The sequence below is a fragment of the Anolis carolinensis genome, chromosome 1, assembly GCF_035594765.1.
Source record: "Anolis carolinensis isolate JA03-04 chromosome 1, rAnoCar3.1.pri, whole genome shotgun sequence".
NCBI lineage: Eukaryota > Metazoa > Chordata > Lepidosauria > Squamata > Dactyloidae > Anolis > Anolis carolinensis.
In genome coordinates, this window is record NC_085841.1 from 118,545,183 (window position 1) to 118,562,485 (window position 17,303).

A 17,303-nucleotide genomic window follows, 5' to 3' on the forward strand; every position below is an offset into this window, starting at 1 on the left:
CTTTTTATTTGTACCACAAAATGACTGACTGAAGAATGCATGTTAGAGGCTGAATGATTTCTGTTTAAAAAGGTAAGATAGGAGGAGTAAGATGGAATTACAGTAGAGTCTCACTTATCCAACACTCGCTTATCCAACATTCTGGATTATCCAACACATTTTTGTAGTCAATGTTTGCAATATATCGTGATATTTTGGTGCTACATTCGTAAATACAGTAATTACTACATAGTAGGCTTGATCGATCCACGAAAAATTTGATTCTAAACTCGTTTCAAAACTAGAGGGGGGCAGCTTTTCGTTTCTGATGGTATTTCCGAATTTGGCCCCCCCCCCAAAATTCGAAATTAACGAAAATTCATTATTTTCTAAATTAATTCGTTAATGGCGGACGCGCATGCGCAATTCCCAAAAACAGCACAGAGGGAGAGGACTTTACAGGACTCTCCCACCCTCATTTTTTGAGTGATCTTCTTCCAACTTGGTACAGTGGTAGAACACATTTAACACTGATAGCTCACCAAAATTTGGAACGTTTCCCTTATCCTCTGATTTTTGGCGAATTTTCATAGCTTTTATAATAAACCATTTTTTAATAATTGCAGAAATCTGTTCCTGGTTTGAAAGTCTTATTTCCTGTTAAATTGGGTTGTCTTTACTGTGAAAGTCATTGTTCTACTTCAGAAACTTTGTTTTTGTGGCTGAAACTTTGTTAAATTGGTGTGTGTGTGATATATACTGTGTATATATAATATATATATAGTCCCTGCATAATGTGTGTGTGTGTGTGTGTGTGTGTGTGTGTGTGTGTGTATAGGTAAAGGTAAAGGTATCCCTTGACGTTAAGTTCAGTCATGTCTGACTCTGGGGGTTGGTGCTCATCTCCATTTCTAAGCCCAAGAGCCAGTGTTGTCCATAGACACCTCCAAGGTCATGTGGCCGGCATGACTACATGGAGTGCCATTACCTTCCCGCCACAGCGGTACCTATTGATCTACTCACATTGGCATGTTTTCAAGCTGCTAGGTTGGCAGAAGCTGGAGCTAACAGCGGGCACTCACTCTGCTCCCGGGATTTGAACCTGGGACCTTTCGGTCTGCAAGTTCAGCAGCTCAGTGCTTTAACACACTTCACCATCGGGGCTCATGTATATATAATATACATACACATACACACAATGTGGAGAATATGTGGAAAGGTAGATAGATAAGTTGGGAGCCACAGCGAAGGCACCTTCCTGGGAGCAAGGTCTAATAATAATAATAATAATAATAATAATAATAATAATAATAAAAAATCCCTTACAATATCCAAGATGGCTCACTGCTACAGAATCTTGGGAGGTTTAGTTTGATATGGTACCATTATTGGCAGAGAAAGCTAAGCTGTAGGAGTTGAAATCCAATCATTTATCCTCCCTATAGAATCAATTTTATATGCATTTTTAGCTACAGAAAAGCTAAAATCAGGACAGTAAAAGAACAACACCCAGAAAATGGGAATTCCAGACAGGAAACAATCAGGGCCAGCTAATACCTCCCAACAAAGGATTCCCCCAGGTAGGAAGCAGCCAGGCTTTGAAGCTGCAAGGCTATTCAATGCTAATCAAGGTGACCAATTGCAACATTCACACTTGCCTCCCACAGACAAGAGTTCTTTCTCCCACCCAGGACCTTCCACAGATATATAAACCCCACTTGCCTAGCTTCGCACAGACGTCAAAACCTCACCGCCGGGCCCCTCTCTGTCTCTCTCGGTCTCTCCATTCCCGGCTCCATCCGCCGCCTTCCCGCCTCACAGAGAGACACCAGGCCTGAGCTGAGGCGAGGCGGCGGCGGCCATTTCCCCCCTCCGTCTTCCTCCTCCTCCTCGGCCTCCTTCCCCCTCGCCCCCTCCCATTGGCTGAGCCCGTGACGCTCCTTTTGCTGAGGGGCAAAGGGAAAGGGCCTGAATGGTGGGAGTTTGGGTGATTTGCAAAAGCTTTTTTTTCCTAACGAAAAAAACGACGACATAACGAAAAACGGCCTCTCGCGATTCGAAACCGCGATATCCAGACGTGTGGACAACCAATGCCGTATATTGCTTCAAAACAAACGAAAATAACAAATTAATAACGGTTAACGGGGAAAACGAATTATTTGAGCAAGCCTACTACATAGCATTACTGCATATTGAACTACTTTTTCTGCCAAATTTGTTGTCTAACATGATGTTTTGCTGCTTCATTTGTAAAATCATAACCTATTTTGATATTTAATAGGCTTTTCCTTAATGCCTCCTTATTATCCAACATATTCGCTTATCCAACATTCTGCCGGCCCGTTTATGTTGGATAAGTGAGACTCTACTGTAATTCTAATGAATGGATTTCCTATTCTTCACATAAAACACATTGCATTTAGTTCCCTTTGGTACAATTGGAAGTGTTCTGTCAAGATGATCTAATGCAGTGGTTCCCAAACTTATTTGGCCTACCGCCCCCTTTCCAGAAAAAAAATATTAGTCAGCGGCCCCTGAAAAGGGGGCGTGGCTTAGAGGCGTGGGCATGGCTCCTGCTCAAGAGGGCGAGGCTGAGCCTCTCCCCTAGTCCAAGATGCAGCGCTGGGAGGGGGAGGGGGAGGTGGGCAGGGCCACAAATGGGCAGCCAGGACTAGGATGGGCGGAGTTACAAGCTCTGAGGCAGGGCTGAGCTTCTATCTCTATCCTGTGGTGCCTGGCAGGCATCCACATCCATAGATGTGGATGCCTGCCATAGATGTGGGCGAAACGTCAGGAGAGAATACTTCTGGAACATGGCCACACAGCCCGAAAGACATACAACAACCCTGTGATCCCAGCCATGAAAGCCTTCGACAACACATTGATCACAATATGCTCAGCTCCATATCCTGCTCTGAAGCCAATTTGAAATGAGTCTAGAAATCCAATATCAAACAGGAAAAAATATATTTTAAGAAAGCACAAGATCAAAGGAAGACACTCTGATTTGGTTTTGGTTTGGACTATCACTTTTAAGAGCAGGGTTCATACCTTTGCTTGGCCATGAAAACCCACTTGGTGACCTTAGGCAAATCATACTCTCACAGCCTTAAAGGAAGACAATGGCAATCTCCCTCTGATCAAATCTTGCCAAGAATACCCTGTCAAAGGATTGGCTTAGGGTCACCATAGGTTGAAAATTTCTTGAAGACACAAAACAACATCTATAAGATCGTAAAACTTTAAGAAGAACATCAAGAAAATGTGTGTCCTTTCCTGGCTTTTCTAAGTAACCACCAGTATGTCACTTGAACAAATGGACTGGATTATATTTATACTGTGACACATTTTTGAAACCAGAAAGTAGTCAGATATTTAGGAAGCACATGCTGACGGTAATTATATTGTTGATTCTGCAGCACCCAAAAACCTTTGCTAGTTGGTGCATGAAGTGTTTTCTATTTAAAAAAGAAATATTACACATGATAGAATCCATGTGTTCTACTTTACAGAGGTCGTTGTTGGAAAGGTTGTCAGAGGACTGTTTCTATTTGAAGAGATAATTTGCTTAGAAAGCTATTTATCATTGGTTCAAACAAAGAAAGTGGATCTTTAATGATAGTATCATCATCAGTTGACATATGCATTATAGATTGATCAGGTACACAGGCCACCTAGTCACAGCCTCCCAACCCCTTTCAGTCACTTTGCTTTGATTCACTAAGGCACTTAAAAATGCATGAACTTGGTTACACATTTATAACTGGTTTGCACTCATGATCTCTACACATTCTCTGGTTGAGGAGATATGTAAAGTCCATGAAAATTGTCCTGTCCCCACTAACCAAGCAGGAACTACTTAACCAGGAGAGGTCTGTTATGAATTAAATGAGTGTTCCTAAAAAGGTGGTGATATAGTATTATCTAAAGAAGGTACAATAGTAAGGGATAAAAATCAACAGACAGTGAGGGTGAGGTTTATAGAATTGTTTTTTGTGTTTCTTGTTTAATATAACAGTAATTTGTGTGTATATTAATGTAAATAAGTGTGTTGATGGTGTGTTCATTTTTTATTTGGTCCAGTAGTAGGTTACAGTGGGACAAATCTTATATAGTGAAAATAGGTTTGTATGTTTGTGGGTGGATATGTATGTCTGTATCTATGTTGGCGGGAGATTTCCAAGATGGCTCCCACTTCTATAAAGCCTTATGAATCCCACTAATGATGGATCTGCACCAAACTTGATACATGAGGAATCTTTGCAAAGATCCTTCTTATTGGTACAAACAAACTACCAAGGCTCTATTTGTGACAAAGTGAGGAGAGCTGATTTTGACTACAACTTTGCTGTAGGCTAAGCAGCAATGGCAGCACAGCAATGGCAGCAACCCATTATAATCACCTTGATTTTTAAAATTTTGTCTTTCAAAAATTTTTAGTCCTTGAAAGAAATTTGCAGTTGTCTAATCAACTTTCTTTTTCTTTATGATATAACAGGGGAGTTACTGTTTTGAACTACAACTGCCAGAATCTCTTACCAGCATGGTTGCTGGACACATAGTTAGAAGCCTATAGTTGGCCAGTTCTAGAGTCTTCACAGTCTTTATGGTGATCTGGACCATGGACCACTGTTATATGGCAACTCTAGAACTGGCCAACTGTAGCAGATAGAAATATTTTCATTATAAGATGGGAAGTCATCTGAGGACCTTAAACTGCTACTGACATTCATGCAAGTCTCCTACATAAATTTCCTATAGGCTTTCAAGCATACAAATGCTCGTTTTAAAAGGAAATGGATATAGTGCAGCTACAATACTCAATGGATTGTGTTATGTGCTTTGAATCATTCAGGCAACATTCAGGCAACATTTAAAAAGATTAAAACCTGCTGAACATCTAAATGTTTGCCACAACAGCCCCATGGACATCTAGCATTCATATTTGCTAACAAAGTGGCAATCGGGGGTTAAATGTAAAGAGAAATGGCAGGGAGAAAAATATTGGCAGTATTTATTTTTCATCTATTTGCAGACAATACATGCAATTTCAGGAATTAATAACTGGAGCCTTTTTCAGCAAAGTGAATCCTCTCATAGCCAACTAAGTCTGAATGGCATTTATTTTTATTACCCTCCTGGTGAATAAGAAAAATAAGTTCTAAAGACTTCCTGCATTTTCCTATCTTTTTCTTTCATCAGGGACTCTGGGTCACAATCTTATTTAAGGCATGGCACTCTATTATTTCATTAATGTTTATGGAAAAACCAGTATGTCGACTCTTCTCTTACATAGGATCCTGACCTAACTATGACCTAAACTGTAGACCCATTTATTTGGCAATTCCCAATGACAAAATTCAATTTACTGGGAATTTGTTCATATATTCAGCATTAATTCAGCATTGGTGTGGTCCCCAATCTATTAATCTGGCTCCCAAAATTAATATATGGAATGGATATAAGGAGCCATAATAGGACAGATTTAATAGTTTTCTTCCTTTTACTAAATCTTTTTATTTTCATTTTAAGAATATGAATGACTTACAAAGTAAAATGTGAAGTGCATACTGTACAAGAATTAGGAAAGAAAATTGAGACTAGCTTTTTACATTTCTGACAATGTAGAACTTGAGTGTCCTTGGGATTTTGCAGAGCTAGGGCAGCAGTTGATATGTTGGTCCTTCATGTCATTAGTCTTACTTGTTTAGCTAATAAATAATCCTGTGCCAGATATGTAAAATGGTGTATGCATGGGAGATAGGCTTTGAACTCTTTCAGTACTTTATTAAGCTGTCATTATCACAGAAATTCACATTCAAATATGTGGATTAAAACATGATTCATATGGCCTCTCTTTCATGCAAATGCTTGATGACTACCAAAGTGATTTTCATCTATCAAAAGAAAATAATAATAATAATAATAATAATAATAATAATAATAATAATAATAATAATTTATTTCTTATACCCCGCCTCCACCTCCCCGAAGGGACTCGGGGCAGCTCACATGGGGACAAGCCCTAAAAACAACAATTCATGTACAGTTAAAAACATAAGACGCATTACAGAATAGACATAATACAACAAAACAGTTATTTAAGCATCTTAAAATAACACAACCATATCAATTAAAAATGAGGTAGAATATTCAGATTGCATGGCGGTGCAGGCTGTGCAACATGGGAGTAGGACCATGGTGGCATAAAGTGCTAGTAAAACCATTAAGAGCACTAGGAATTGTGCAGTGAGGTATAGGCTGATATATTCAAATGCGCATTTAAACAGCCATGTTTTCGGTTCTTTTCAGAATATGACCAGGGTGTGCACTAGTCTAATCTCTCTGGGGAGAGAGTTCCAGAGCCGGGCGGCCACCACCGAGAAGGCCCTCTCCATTGTCCCCACCAACCGTGCTTGTGACAGTGGTGGAAGCAAGAGGAGAGTCTCCCCGGCAGATCTTAGAGCCCGCGCTGGTTCGTAGGGAGAGATACGATCACAAAGGTAAGCAGGATCTGAACTGTTTAGGGCTTTGTAGGTCATAACCTGTACTTTAAATTGGGACCGGAAACTTATCAGCAGCCAGTGGAGTTATTTCAGGAGAGGCGTAGTGCGCTCCCTGTAACTAGCTCCTGTTAACAGCCTGGCTGCGGATCTTTGCACCAACTGCATTTTCCAGGCCGTCTTCAAAGGCAGCCCCACGTAGAGTGCATTGCAGTAGTCCAATCTTGATGTAACATATGCATGAATCACCACATCACTGCATGGATGAATCCTATGTTGAAACTGGACATGTCAGCTGATATCATGTTGCCTCTTCCAGGCATAGTTCTGCTGTTCCTCTGTCTCTGCAATAGCTTTGGCCACCTATCCTCTCCATAGTCATTTAGTAGCCAAGAGCAGGTGGGAGTTCCCAGGTTGAGTCATGCTACAGTTCTACAGATAGATACACAAAAAATGGTGTCATCTTTCTGCTCCTCTGGATTTGCCTCCAGGATGCCTGCTTCTTCATGTGTCAGATTCTGCCTAGCTACCCTTCAATGACCATGAAATGGCTTTAAGTAGAGCAGGAAAGTTTCAGGGAAATAGGAGTCATGAGCAGAGGGTCACTGCAGTTGAAAGTCCTGGTATTCCCAGAATCAATGGCCATGAAAGACATGTCAGCAACAGGATTTCAGCCATTATAACTAAGCTTTGAGTCTGCAATATCATTGCCCCAAATCCTGGTGGTTCCATTAAATAACCTTTCCCCCTTATTTCCTAGAACACTCCTAGCTAATCATCGCAGAAGATAGGAATAATTAGGCTTTTTTGTCTTATATTTTAATTGTTCTGATCTCTAGCATGACATTGAACTTATAGGTGACATCTGGGACATGAAACCTGAATCATCTTGGTTCCCACCCCCTCTTAACATAAAGCACAAAGAAGGAGTTTGCGTTCTGCTAATGCTCTTTTCATGTAAGGACACAAATTGGCCATGGAAGAGATTGTTGCTATCCCCTTTATAATGCTTGTAAGTGAAAGTGTTCACTTTGTGTGAATTCTTTATCCTTCTGTTGTTAAACTCCACAGAAATACTCCCATTGGTTTCAATTAATGTTTGTTCACAGAATTGATAGACGAAGGAACTCTGTAGAATAAGGGTATTGCTGGAACTGGGAGAAAGAAAGATTGAAAGCAGCTGTAGTGAAAGTGAATTATTCGCATCTGTGTTTATGTTGTCTTGAACTCTCAGAAATGAAAGCATATGTCTTGTACTTTTTGTACATTGCCAGTTGCTTTGCCCTCACTTGACCTATTTTCTTGTATTGTTTTGAACAGTTTCCATTTGGGACAATTTTAATAAATAATCCTCATGATTAATACTGGTGACCTCATCAGATTAGTGCAAAAATTACTTACAATCCCCTATCCAAGTTTGGAGGTATTTCAGCATAACAGAGCACTGTCCCTATGAATACTTAAAAATTAATAAAAAAAATAAATAAGCATTTTGTTATCAAAATCATTTTCCTATTTTGTATTTTATGCAGGGGGAAGGTATAATTTTGACTTTAAAACCTTGTTTAGCAATACAACTATGCATGAGTGGGACGTTGCCACCAGAGGTCTTAGCTTACCAGAAGTTGCAATGCCAGCCCCAATACCCCTACAATAGATGTCTCTGACCCCAAAGTCACTGCAGAAGCTGAAAACACTTCTGAGACTTCTTAAACACATGTTTAGATGCCCTAAAATGGGTTTTCCCTACTTTATAAAATGACTGCATTAACACAAACTAGAGATTACTTTGTAGTGAGTTTACAATGACGTCATGCTATGGTTAATTTTTTCCATTCAAGGCTAGGGAGCCTCCAGTGCATGTTACCAAGCCTCATGCACAAATATCCTAAGTCTCAGACCACTGGGATTTAAGCCTAGATTGTGATTGTTTAAAACTGGAAGACTATGCTTAGACCACAGTTATGAATACACTTCTTTTGGCTATAATTTCTATTGCAATTAATGGGATTTCTTTCCAAGTACTAGACTGGAATGTTAGCAAATGAATGGAATTAAAGAGTGTGAACTTTCCAAAATAAACCCTTTATCTTTGTGAGAGTATTTTTTTTAAAAACAAAACATGTATGTGTTGATCTTCTTTTCCTCCTACGTTTTGTTTCCATCTCTTGCTTTAGAGCAGGAGATTATTTTCCCTACAGCTCTTTTCAGAATCCTTACTGTGACTATTTATCTTTGTATGCCGCCAAATGGCTAGAATTGCTTGTGAGCTGTTTTCAAAGCTAGCTGGTGGCTGCGGAAACCAACCTGGCTACCAAAACTGCTGAGCTCACATATTCCATTGGTCTAAAGCTCTTGGTCCTGGAATGGGATAAGACTTTGTCACAGGCCATATATGTATAAACAACATATCAGTTTGGAGCCCAGATATTATATTAAAAGATCAAATTCTGTTTTCACATTTATATCAGTCACATATGTCAAACAGTAGTTTCAAGCATTTCAAACCCTTAATATGTAATTATCTAGTGCAATCTATACATCATTCCTTTTAGTGAAAATTATTTATTATCTCCTCCAGTGTGGTAGGAAGGCCACCTAATGAGTTCATGGCAGAGTCCATAGTCAGGATTTTCCTGACTCATAGTTCAGTCTCTCTGTATTTATGCTACACCAACTTAACATTATAAGATGCAATTGATAAAAAGTGGCCATGGCCACAACTGAACCTATGAGGGAATGACTCAATGTAAGAAGGAGTCATTGGCTGGAATCCTGTGTTATTCAAGCATATAGGCATTTATCATTTCCCCACAATATTTCTTCCCTGTCTACCCCCTACCCTTACAGAAGACAGCTTTACAGCATGACATATGTTTCCTTGGTCATTTAGTGGTGGTGGTACGGTATAGTAGTTAGTCAGGGCCTGGTTTCATTTCTATAGTTGGGAGAAAAAAGCAAACATTTTCTTCATAGACCTCCAATGGAGATCCAGAAGAGTGGTGGCTATTCATTTATCCTGCCTTGGTGCTCTAATTTTCCTCTAAATGGCTATGGAGGTTCTCAGAGGTGTTGAAAGCCTTCCTTGAAAAGCGGGAGCAAAAGGGAATCCCCAAAAGTATGTTCAGAGTGTATTAAATTATAAATTATACTTGTAAAATATCACAATTGTAGAAAGTCTAGGGCTGAGGCCCTTCCTCACCCCTGCTCTCTTGTGCACCCATAAAAGAAACTTTAGCTTAATCACAGTTCATTGTAATAAGTAATAGTGGAGAAGTCTGATTTGTTTAATGCAGAAGCAAGTGGCCTGGTGACTTCTAAAGGGTTTGGCCACAACTACCATAAGCTCCAGTCATTATGCCCAGTTGATGAGGATGACAGGAAGTGTTTATGAAAGCATTTGGAGTGTGCCAGTTTGCCTACCGTTGCTTTAAACTATGGGCTGAGAACAAGTTAGAATCTGAATCCTTGATTATTCAAACTAACCATTGTTGAAACAAAACACAGATCCTGACTTGGCATGACTTCAAGAATTTGGTTATTTTCAGATTAAAATCAAAATTGAAAATTTTGATCTTATATTTGTAGAGGAGAAAAAAAGTAAAAGAATGCATGTGAGTTCAAAGTTCAAGGTGGCTGGTCTTCACAGATGAAAACTAAGACTTTTATTATTTTATTTTATTTTTGCTATAGCTGAACCAAGACAAGAGTTAAAATGAAAATTCAGGTCACTATTTAGGAATCATTTTCTGTAGGGGATACATCAATTTTTAGCTGCTCAAAAATGCAACACATTGGAAATTGAGCTGCATCCAGATCTGTTTCAAATACACAAGTCCATTTCATTCAATTAAATTTCTCTTCAGCTTGAAGTCTTCTGCATTGCAGACTCTAAGTGTTGACTGCTTTAACAATAACAATTCTTTAGACATTTGCAGTGCTGCTGGTGCTCAACATTTTCAATCAAGTGCCTATTCCATATCAGGTCTGATTCCATGTTTCATTCCAGTTTGAAACTAGTTTTTTGTTATGAGTCTGTTTTCTAAAAGCTCAGTATAACCTTGCCAGGAGGTAAAAATACTAAGATTACCACTTTATTTCTTGGCTGTCACTGTTATGAAGTGAAAATATTTTTGTTTTTAATATATTTTTCCAAAACATTCATGCCTGTTGTCAGCATATTTTATTTCCTTCCCCCTCCTACAAGTATGCTTATGGACCTTGCTTGCAACCATCTCCAGTATTTCAGTGCTGGCATCAAAAACATTTTAACAGTAAAATACAGAATGTCTAGATAAGCAACATGGTTTGCTTCCCCAAGTACTGGGAATTTAGGCAACTATACAAAATCATCCATAAAAACTATAAATATAAAATGGCTAAAATACAGTGAAATAATTTATGAAATTATTATCATTAAATATTTAAAATCAAGAATGGGAACTGTGGGGAGGGGGGTGGGGTGGGGTGTATTAAGTCCCAAGGAGACCTTGAAGGCCACCTCTCCTAAATCCAGTCCAGTTAAAAAAAAATTCAAACACTTTTTTCCCACCAAATTCTCTCTAAGGGACAAGGGAAACATTTTTATCATGTTTTAGGGCAAAAGTTTCCAAACTTTTAGTGACCCTATAAATAAGAAACCTTTAAGATACCGGTACTCTATCTGGAAGCACTGCTCAGGTCCTACAGACTTGGAGATGTGACTTCCTCGATTGCGTTATCCATCTGGAATAAGGTATTGGGGTCTTATCACCTAGCACTATCTCTTTCATCTCTGCATCTCCAGTTTAAAGGCCTGAGACTCAAGAGGACCATGACTGCCCAGAGTGGATATGTGAGACCATAAGAACCTACAGTGTAGACTGGAATAAGCCAAGATTTTGTATTCCTAATATTTATTTATTTACATATTCATGTATTTATTTATTTAGTTAATTTTATCCTGCTTTTTGCTCAACATAAAGACTCAAGGTGGCTAACAGCAAGCATGACACAATACAATTTAAAAACAAGGCAAATACACGTGAATATGAATATAAAATTTAAAAAACCAATATAATCTTTTTGTAACGAAACATAAAAATACCACTCACAGCATCCCCGGCAGCTTTTCCCTTATTATTCCCTAAATGCCTGATGTCAGAGGTACATTTTCACCTAAATACAGTAATTAATTGTGCATAAAAACTATTATATTCCTTAAGTTGGTATTAATACCAATGTCATAGATTATACAGTGGGGTCAATAGTACAATGATCCATGACAAATTTAAGTTTCCTTTGATTTTAATTGGTTTTCTCTAAGCATGATTTAACTCTGAATCCAAGGTGTTGATTTGAATCTAGCCTGTACGACCTATTAGGAATTGCTACTGATTTCCTTCCCTTGGGTTCTGTGCCTTTGAATCATCTCACATCTCACTGTAAAAGGTCCTTTCCGCTTCTGAAGCAAATATTGTGGTCAGTGAGTACTGGTACAACAGGCTGCAGAAGAAAAGAGAAATTTGCAAAAATCACCTCTACTTTTCCATTCCTAGAAGTCTCTGCTAAGTCAAGAAGGCTTGCATAAATATGATGGGATACAGCCCACTTTATCATTATTCAAATGATCTGGTGCACAACTTAAAATAGCATTCCTAATTCTATAAAGCATTTCTAAGTGAAAGAGAGAAAATGCAGGTTCCCTGGAAACTGTGATTGTATCTGCTTGCATGAACAGTTTATCTAATTTAGTAAGAGAAATTCTGGATTAGTAAAACCGTGAAAATGCTTGATGAAATATAAATTCCTTTCGAGGCCTCTCATAGCCCGGGCACACTACTTAGCATATGCCATTTCAGAAAACATTAAAAACAACATCCAAAAACACATATTCCCTAGTTGTTGAAAAGTTTCCTAGTGACAGAACCCTGGCTAGTCTGTGTTGAGTTGTTTAGACTTGCAGAATTATAACTCATGGACCTCCTTTGATGCATAAATCATGTTTATGTGTAGGATTTGCTCTCTAAACCTTCTTTCTTCACATTTGTCTCTGAGGAAATACATGGCTTTTGGATGGAAACAAAGAAGTGGGTATACATGGGAAAACTTAACTGGGATGGGAGACAAAAATGAAGGGAAACAAAACAAAATACGTAATTTGTTTGAAGTCATGCTTTGTGAATTTCCAGAAAGCAAAGGGAGAATGTAGTACTCAAGCATTGCTCTCACCCCCAATGAATTCCATTTGAAAACTGAGACTGCTCAAAGTATTGCAGAAAATATGTGTGTATGCAAGGTTAGAATTGAAATCTCTGAAGTACCACCCCTAATCCTGTCCATGTTTAGCCAAGTGACTATTATGCATTATTGTAATACACCAACATGGTTCTGTATCATTTTAGTAGCATGGCTCCATCACGGCAAAGCTACAATGCAGTCCTGTACAACCTGTGGCATTCCAGGTGTTTTGGCTCCCCAGAATCCCCCAGGACAGGACTTCTTCACACATTTGTGGTCTTACAACCACACTGCTGCACACACTCATAACCCCACCTTCCTGCACTACTGCTGTTCCTTAATTTTTTTTAATTTTAGCATAATTGTGAAATTCCAGCATTTAAAAAAAACCACAAAAAGCAAATATAAATACAAAATAAAAAAGAAACAACTAGCTTGGAAATATTGACAGGGAGGGAGGAGAATCTTGTCCCTTGCCGTCCACTTTACTCCTGGTATACTGTTACAGAAACTGAAAGACACATCATAGAATCATAGAATAATAGAGTTGGAAGAGACCACATGGGCAATCTAGTCTAACCCCCGCCATGCAAGGCAAGTGATCATGTGCAACAAGATGCATATAATAATGTGAAATAGTGACTTCACCAAGGATGATCGTCCATCTGCAATGTCACTTTGCTTCCTAATGTGAAAAAGTACATAGTGTTTAAATATAAAGATGCTTTCTAGGGCTAGTATTTATATTGAATCAGTACTACTACTTCATCACATTTGTTAAATACTACTGAGCCACCCACTTAGGAAATGGCAACCTACTGTGTTTGTCACATGACCTAGGTTTCAGGTGTAGGGTAGAGATATCTTGAGATTCAAAAGTGCTGCAAAGGGTTATCTTTTCCAATGCTTTCTAAGCTGGTTGGCAAGTGACTTTTTTTGAAAATTATCTGGATAGAGATGGGCAAAATGGCCAATTTTGTCATGTTATGGTATTAATCATTCTCAGCTTTAAAATGAGTTAGGTGATTTGTGGGATGAGCAGAAATGCCCTTTTGAGAAAAAGCTCCACCATTACCTTTTGCTCATGGAAGAGGGAAGATTGGCAGTATGTTGTGTTCCTTTCTATCTCATGCACCTTCTGGGGGCCTTCCTTCCTTCCTTCCTTCCTTCCTTCCTTCCTTCCTTCCTTCCTTCCTTCCTTCCTTCCTTCCTTCCTTCCTTCCTTCCTTCTCTGTGTTGTGTGTGCCATGTATTACCTCCTCCATACAACTCCTTCCCTCCTCCTCCTCCTCCCCTGTTTGACACCAAAAGCCATCTAGTCCAACCCCCTTCTTTCTGCCATATAGCAAAAGCACAATCAAGGCACCCCAACAGATGTTAACAACAACAACAACAACAACAACAACAACAACAACAACAAGGATCCTTGCAGCCCAGAAGCAAGCCATCAGAACAAATGCAATTAAGGCCAAGCTCAAAAAATCAGCTGATGACCCAAAATGCAGACTGTTCAAGGAAGCTGACGAAACCATTGATCATATCCTCAGCTGCTGTAAGAAAATTGCACAGACAGACTACAAACAGAGGCACAACTATGTGGCCCAAATGATTCATTGGAACTTATGCCTCAAGTACCACCTCCCAGCAGTAAAAAAAAAACTGATGGGATCACAAACCTGCAAAGATAATGGAAAATGAACATGCAAAGATACAGTTGTGGAAAAGAAAAAGGTTTGGATTATTGATGTCACCATACCAGACGACTGTCAAATTGATGAAAAACAACAGGAAAAATTCAACCGCTATCAGGACCTCAAGGTCAAACTTCAAAGACTCTGGCAGAAACCAGTACAGGTGGTCCCGGTGGTGATTGGTACATTGGCTGCCATGCCAAAAGACCTCAGCCGGCATTTGGGAACAATAGACATTGACAAAATTATGATTTGTCAACTGCAAAAGGCCACCCTATTGGGATCTGCGCGCATCATCTGAAAATACATCACACAGTCCTAAACGCTTGGGAAGTGTTCAACTTGTGATTTTTTGAAATGAAATCCAGCATATCTATCTTGTTTGCTGTGTCATACTATAATAATAATAATTGAACTGCAAAGGCTCTGGCATAAACCAGTACAGGTAATCCCAGTGGTAATTGGCACACTGGGTGCCATGCCAAAAGATCTCAGCTGGCATTTGAAAACAATAAACATTGACAAAATCACAATCTGTCAACTGCAAAAGACCACCTTACTTGGATCTGCATGCATCATTCGAAAATACATCACACAGTCCTAAATGCTTGGGAAGTGTTCGACTTGTGATTTTGTGATACGAAATTCAGCGTATACATCCTGTTTGCTGTGTCATACTGTGTTTTTGTGTTAGAATAATAATAATAATAATAATAATAATAATAATAATAATAATAATAATAATGAAACTATGTTCCTAGCCTGCAAGTGTTCTTTCCTGTTTAATTGTGTAGTTCTTACTTTGAAAGTAGTTGTTGTGCTCCAGAAATTTCGTTTTTGTGTCCACAAACTATGTTAAATTGGTGGAAACTCTACAAGATATACAATCATTGAAAAATTGGAGCAAAATGTGCTATAGCAGGATGTCCCTCCTTCAAAGACAAAGATTTTGCAGTTTAATAAACTTTTCCCATGTGTTTATGATAGACCCAATTAGGAAATGACATTTATAACCCAGGAACAAAAAATCATAATCCAGGAGATGAGAGAAAGTGGACAGGAACAACTCTCTACAATGTGATGGCAAATCAACTGAGAACGTCTGAATAAAATAGATAGTTCACTAGTGTATGATGGAGGTGGGAAAATCATCAATTTAATTTCAAAATGGAGTATGCCTGAGTTGTATGGTAATCAATCTACTCTTCCAAACACTTGACATGTTCAGTGGGATGAAGTCATCTCAGTACTAGCCTCTTGTGCTTTATAAACTCGCTCCCCCTGGTACACTAATGAGCTGCGGACGATGAAGCAAGCACGAAAGCGGCTGGAACATCGGTGGCGACGGAAACCCGACGAGGTGTCACTGTCCGCTTTCAAGGCTTTTCGTAGGTCCTACGAATCAGCCATCAAGGATGCTAAAAAATCTTACAATTCCTCTTTAATAGCCTCTGCTAGATCGTGCCCAGCTCAAGTATTCAAAATCATTCGTGCTTTGACCAGTCCGGCTCCCTTAGTCCAAAACCCAGCAACCACGGCTCTTACAGCAGAGGCATTCCAGAAGTTTTTCACTGATAAAATCACTGTGCTTCGGCAGGAACTGCCCCCTACAGTTGATACCTTGAGTGAGCTTGAGACTTTGTGGCCGCTTAGTGGGCCTATCTTTGACCGATTTACTCCGCTTGACAGGGAAGATGTCGCTAGAATCCTGGCTGTTGCAAAACCAACCACCTGTTCCCTTGGTCCGTGTCCCTCCTGGCTGGTGAAGAGCTGCCTGGAAGATCTACTCGATCCGCTGAGTAATATAATTAATGGCTCTCTTGAACAGGGGGTCTTCCCGGACAACCTAAAAGAGGCAAGGGTTCGTCCCTTGCTAAAGAAGCCTAGCTTGGATCCCATGACCCTTGCCAACTATCGTCCTGTCTCCAACCTCCCATTCTTGGGTAAGATGATAGAGCGGGCTGTACTGGGACAATTGCAACAATTTCTAGAGGATACAGCCGGCCTGGACCCTTTCCAGTCAGGCTTCCGCCCTGGCCATGGGATGGAGACAGTCCTGGTTGCCATTACAGATGAACTTCGTTGCCAGTCTGATAGCGGCGGATCAGCGCTACTGGTACTTCTCGACCTTACCGCAGCGTTTGACACCGTTGACTACGATCTAATGATTCACCGTCTCGCCATGTCCGGAGTTTGCGGTCAGGCCCTCAATTGGTTCAACTCATTTCTGCGAAACCGGAGCCAATGCGTGGAATATATGGATCAAGTCTCTGACAGATCTCCCCTCCTATGTGGGGTACCCCAAGGTGCAATTCTCTCGCCTCTTCTCTTCAACATCTACGTTAGACCCCTTGCTAGTTTGGTTCGGAGTTTCGGCCTAGACTGCTATCAATATGCGGACGACACCCAACTCCTTCTGTGGCTGGAGCCTGGAGCAAGGTCAATACCAGACAATTTCACCTTATGTCTGGAGGCTCTGTCGAACTGGCTACGTGCTAGCAGACTGAAGGTGAACCCGGCGAAGACCGAGATTCTCTGGCATGGCCGCTCGACCGGTCTGACCCATTTGCTACCCACCTTCGATGGTGCTGCCCTATCTCCTTCGCCTACCATTAAGAGCCTGGGTGTCGTTTTGGATTCGCAGCTGACAATGGAACCTCAGGTCGCTGCTGCCAGCAAACAGGCCTTTTTCCACCTACGACAAGCGAGGCAACTGGCACCCTATCTATCTGATGAGGCGCTGGCAACAGTCATCCATGCCACGGTCACGCCTAGGCTGGACTATTGCAATGCCCTGTATGTTGGCCTTCCGATGTCCACGACCCGAAAGCTCCGTATTGTTCAGAATGCGGCAGCCAGGCTACTCACAAGAACACCCATGAAATGCCATATAACACCAGTGCTGCAGCAT